The sequence below is a fragment of the Biomphalaria glabrata genome, chromosome 9, assembly GCF_947242115.1.
Source record: "Biomphalaria glabrata chromosome 9, xgBioGlab47.1, whole genome shotgun sequence".
NCBI classification, from domain to species: Eukaryota; Metazoa; Mollusca; class Gastropoda; family Planorbidae; genus Biomphalaria; species Biomphalaria glabrata.
Window position 1 is genome coordinate 9352975 of NC_074719.1, and position 6409 is coordinate 9359383.

Here is a 6409-nt window from a genome sequence, read left to right on the forward strand (position 1 = left end):
CTCAAATTGTGGAGAATTACAATCACTGGGCTGTGTGCGCCCACTCCAGCATGAAGGAAGAACACCACATAATAGAATGTGGTCAAAAATGTTTTCACCGCATATCGATACAGAGATACGGTTCTCAAACTCTGTTTAGTCACACAAGAATCTCTAATTTAAATAAAAGTTTTCAATTTAGAAATTTATACTAGTTTCTCCTTTAAATAAAAGTATTTACTTTTTTTGAAAAAAGGCAATAAAATATTTGTGAAATATTTGTTTTTCTTGAAAATATTAATGAACAAGATCAAAATTTAATTTTTTAAAAATTCTGTTTTTAATATTCAAAAATGTTGAAGTATGCAAAATAGAAATTTCATACAATAGCATAAAAATCAAAATAATAGAAAAAAAATGTGGCTTTAATTTTGAAACTAATGAATTGGCCTCTAGGAGATAATCTGATAGTGACATCGACAAATGAGAAGACTGTATTCATTATTCTGATATCTGACTCTGTTTATTGAACACAAAAACATTTCTGTGGAGTCCTTAGTGTCTTTAAATCCTCAATACAATTATGGCATGATCCTATTCAAATAACGCAATTCTATCCATATAGATCAGAGGTATGCAAACTACTGCCGGCGTGCCACATGCTGCCCCCCCCCCCCCCCCAGAGTGTTTTATGCGGCCCGTGGACACCTACTGAAATCAGCATTTAATGTATAAAAAATACTAATATATTTAAATTAAATAATTATAATTATCTTCTTTAATCACTTGTGTTGAAGAGACTAAAGAAACTGTCTCTACTGTCTTTCTAAGAAGTCTAAAGAAAACTTATCTGAGCTAGGGGGGTCTTAACCACAGATAGTTCCGAGATGTACTTGAAGATGTGAAAACATCATTGCAATGTTCGGTACCACAGTTTTCTACAGGCAAGAGAGTGTGATAATTTTTTATCATTTTCCATTGCTGAAAGGTGAAACTATGTCTTGTAAAATGGTTGTAAGGTACAAAACTTGAGGAATTTAAAAGCAAACTTTAAGATGTCAAGAGCTGGAAATCAGTTTCTATATCCTGACTTCACCATTGTCACAACTATTTATGTAGTTGCATAGTTAATATGTTCACAATTTAATAGAGCCGCTTTCAGCAATAGTGATGACGTCATTTTCAGTATATTTGTTCTTGTGTAGTAGTTGCTCTCCCTTTGTCGCTCCAACGTTATTATTCCATAACTATACAATCTTACACGTTCATAGACTCTTCGCCAGTAAAGTGATTAGCGCGTTGGCTTGAGAAGCTTGAAAAGGCTTTAGCCCACAAGTTCAAATTCAGCTCTTTCCCTTTTTTAAAAAAATACATTTAAAAAGCGATCACCCAGATGCCCCGTTCTTTCTCCCCCTTTCCAACTGGTCCAAACAAGTGATAGGATCATAGCGTATTGAGAAAGCTAAAAGAATGAAATTGCGCTAAACAAAAAATAAAAAAACGTAATTTATTGACTAATCGATTTTTTTTTATTAATTCATATTTTGTCTATACCAATAAACAATTTGGAAAAGTTTCAACTTGATCCGAGAATGGGTGTCGGAGAATTAACATGTACAAACTTTTTACCAGACAGACAATTAGACAGACACACAATATGAGTTGATATAAGCTTTGTAAAAAAAAAAATTAGTTTATTTTTTTTTTCAGCATCGTTGTAACTGGATCTAGATGAGTTTTGATGCAGTTTTTAGACATAAGACGAATCTCTTTTCTTTGATGTGTATATTTTAACAAAAAATCGTATACATTCATATCAAGTCACCTTTTCCCGTGTTTTCCTGTGTTATCTATTGTTTCTATTTCATGTTTGTATTCACTAAACCTCAGACAACAATCTATAAAGAAGACTAATTCAATCAAGTACAATTTCTTTCTTTTGTTTGAGATACCGAACAAAATAAATTATTACCAATAGTTAATTAAAAAGTAAAGTTCCACTTTCACACCTTGTGGTCTATAGGGCAGATGATGTAAAGGGCATCTGATTCTGTGGCCTATGGTTAATGAGGGTGTCATGTGGCCAGCACAACGACCAATCACTTTTACTTTAAACTTTAAATCTGCTTTTAGCAATGCTTTTAAGCACGTGCAAGTTACCTTAGTGTTACATTCAACTGATTCAACAGTGTGTATTAGTGTTTCTTTTTATTCTGACAATTCCTCTATTCATCTCATAACTGCATGGAACCAGGAACCTGCATGGAACCTGCATGGACGCCGATCTCAAAAACGAGTCTAATTATTTTCCTAGAAATTGGACAGTTTATGTTTACCTTTTGAAAAAGAACTACCAGCTAATTTGTCACACTAGGAAAACTGGTTTGACAGCTATAATTTTTCAAAATATTATCTTCTAAAATTAAATTTGGTCCGAGGGTATGGACAATATTTATCTTGAGCACTGATACTTCAGGGGGTATTCCCGAATGTATTCATTGAACAGTTAAATAAATTAATAGACATTCAGAAAGATTTTGCGCACCTTTTTTTAAGTTTGGATCTATAGGCCTATCACCAAACTGAAATCTTCTATACCAGTGATGCCCAACCTTATTTGGTCTGCGGGCCATTTTAATTTTCGGCATTCGTGTCGCGGGCCATATTACCAAAAAGAAAAAAAAATACAATGAGCTATTTTTAATAGTTTTATTTGTTGACCTACTTTCATAAATTAATGTGATGCATGAAGTTTATCCAAAACCGTCTTCTGAATATCTGGCTGCATAGATGAAACACCAAGTCGGAGCACCAAATCTAGATGTTTATCCGTGAGGCCATTACGTAACATGGTTTTCGCCCGTTTCAACATTGAGAAAGTTTGTTCACACAAATAAGTGCTTAAAAACATTGTGATCATCCTTAACGCTTGTTTTCGATGATTTGGAAACGCTTCCTCGGGTATGATGGAGTAGAAGTCAATGGTCTGCATCACTTGAAATTTGTTAAGCAGATCTGTCGGAGCACTTGACACATCGGCAGCAAACGGATTTTCAAAAAGACGGATTTCATTTTTTAAATTATGAAAATTCACAAATCTTTCACTAAAATTATCTATCAAGAGCCTCAGAAGTTGGATCATTCTTTCTTTTGGGAGAGACATATTTAGCTGCTTATCATTTTGTAGAGTGGTACAGGTTGGAAAGTGGACAAGATGCACCTTTTCCGCCTGTTAAATGAAGAGTTGCAATTTTGTTTGGAAAGCACATAGGCCCCTATGTCTGCATACACATGCGAAATCAATTTGTCTTTCCCTTGTAGTTTGGTGTTGAGTTCAGTTAGATGTGATATCGCATAAAATAGCCAAATCCCACAACCATGAGGGGTCGTTCAGTTGTGGCACTTGTTTTGATTTATCGGTCATAAATATTTCAATTTCGTGTCTCAAATTAAAAAATAAACGTTTTAACACCTGTCCTCGGTTTATCCAGCCCCCCCCCCCTCCCCCCCCCCCCGCACTTCACTGTGAAATACAACGTCTGCATATTGAAACTCTATTTGTGTCAGAAAATCTTTGAAAGTTCTGTGATTCAACGCTCTTGTGATTTCATTAAATTTACAGTGTTGAGCACAATCATCATCACATTGTCCTGATTCAAAACCTTTCATCAGAGATTTTGTTGGTGAATGATGCAGTGAAGCCGCAACGGTTCAGTTCCATTTGACTCAACAACTTTTTAAATAACTCTTGCTGTCATTCCGAGGTGACATCCAACCATATTTCTAGCGCCATCAGTAGTCACTCCAACTAACTTATTCCAAGGAAGAGCAAGGTCCTCTATGATGGCTGACACTTCTTTGAACAAGTCTTCTCCAGTTGTAGTCGCATGCATGCTCCTCATAGCTGCTAACTCTTTTGTTATATCAAAATTGCTGATTGTACCGCGAATAAATACCAAGAGTTGTGCAGTATCAGTTATGTCAGTGGAATCGTCAGCAGCAATAGAAAACATTTCGAATTCTGCTGCTCAGTCTTTTAATTGTGAATAAAGATTTACCCCATATCTTTCACTCGCCTTGTAATTGTCATGCGAGAAAGGCTGACAGCTTCTACTGCCGTCTTCTTTTCAGGACACATTTCTTCCATCACTGCTAGCAAGCACTTTTTTACACATTCGCCATCGGAAAAGGCTTCATTGCTCTACTTAAGATGTGAGCAACTCTGTAGCTGGCCCTTATCACAGACTCATTTTCTTGTCTCTTGTTGTCTAATATTCTTGTCGATCCCCCAATCTTTAGTCTTAACTTGGCAATCTTGTCTTCGCGGCTAAAACCAAGAATGCCACCATATGTGTTTATGTGTTGGACTTCATAATGACTTTTAATGCTATGTTCTTTAAAACCAGCCACACTTTCTTTACAAATCAAAGATCTGTCCACTTTTCCTGAAAGTTTCTACATTCAGAGTTCACTTTTCGTTTCTTAGGCTCTCCCATTTCATTAAATCACAAACATTAAACAAAACGGTACCAATCGCTTTGATATCAAAAGAACATAACCCAAAACGATGCATCAATGATGCTCTGGGTTGCACACACAAGGTGTCAAGGACACGGCTAGCTCAAGACAGTAGCGAATTTTCCAAGAATTAAAAATAGCTGTCTAGTTTTATCGTCATTCAAAACAAACAACACTTGTGTTTTTACAATAAAAAAAAATATTTACTATGAATATTAAAATAACAAACATAAAGATGGAATCCATCAAAGAATGAGTGAGAATCCTAAATGAAAGAGAATATTTTTTTCAACATTCTAATTTTTAATTAAATTTATTATTATTTTTTTTTTTACATTTTGTTCCAATGCTTTGCGGGCCGGATAGAAGCACGTCGCGGGCCGGATCTGGCCCGCGGGCCGTAGTTTGGGCATCGCTGTTCTATACCATATAATGACATATCTAGATCCAGTATTGCAGTCTACACTACTGTCTGGGTCTGTATTCCCAAATTAAAATTTTAAATACTCTTGAGTACATTTATACATGCCATTAAATCAGGATTTCTTTTCGGTTCTGAGGTGGGGTAATTTGAGAGTGGTAAAAATGTCCATTCACTTTATCTAGCATTTATCGGTTATTAAGAGTAAATTAAACTTACAAAAGGTTATCAGCATTATAAAGGAGGAATTGTCTTTAAAAACTCTTTTTTTTACAAAGCTTATATGAGCTCATTCTGTCTGTCTGTCTGTCAGGTAAAACGTTTGTACACGTAATTTCTCCCACACCCAATCTCGGATTAAGCTGAAATTTTGTACATTATTTCATTTACCTGACAATAATAAAAAAAATAATAATCTTTTAACCTATAACTATTGGTAATTAACAATTTTGTTTGTTATCTTGAATAAGGGAAAGAAATCCTACTTGACAGATGTGTTGGTATTAGTTGAATTAGTTCCTTAAAATTTTTTTTATGCATTTACAAAAACGATCATGTAAACATTCATACAGTTACCCACTTCTTCCCGCCTCCTTTCACAACTGGCCCAGACACGTGATAGTATCATAGCGCATTGAGAAAGCTAAAAGTAAAACAGAAAACACAAATGGTAAAAATATTTCTAATCGCACAGATTTATTACACCTGGCTGATCAAATCTAATTGATACAATTACACTTAATATAAACTTGTTTCTATTTAAAAGTATTTTTATATGTTTTTCTAGTTATGCTGCTTGTTTAAGAGATGCTTGTAACACAAATGTGGGAAGCCACAAATGTGGCTACCTAGAAGGGGGCTCGAGTTTCGACACCCGACTCGGGCAGAGTTGTGTTACTGAGCGCCTAAAGGCAGAACGGAAAACCAACTCCTAGATACTCCCCCCCCCCCCATTGAGATTGGACCAAATCGCTCTGAGCATGCTATAAGCATGAAAGTAGCGCTATTTAAAAGCTATAATAATAAATGTGAAAACATTTTCTATGTCATCAGAAAAAAAGTTAAATGATTAGCAATGTCATTTGTGAAGATAGTTAAGAGTAAACATTGTTAGAAATGTCATTTGTGAAGATAGTTAAGAATAAACAATGTTAGAAATGTCATTTGTGAAGATAGTTAAGAGTAAACATTGTTAGAAATGTCATTTGTGAAGATAGTTAAGAATAAACATTGTTAGAAATGTCATTTGTGAAGATAGTTAAGAGTAAACATTGTTAGAAATGTCATTTGTGAAGATAGTTAAGAATAAACAATGTTAGAAATGTCATTTGTGAAGATAGTTAAGAATAAACATAGTTAGAAATGCTATAACAGACGTGGTCAGTGCATGAACAGAAAGTAGAACTGAGCCTTGTGATTGAATCAAATGCTGCCCACAACTAATGTTCATAAACTCTTTCTTGTCTGAAAATAAGGAAGTATTAACGCGGA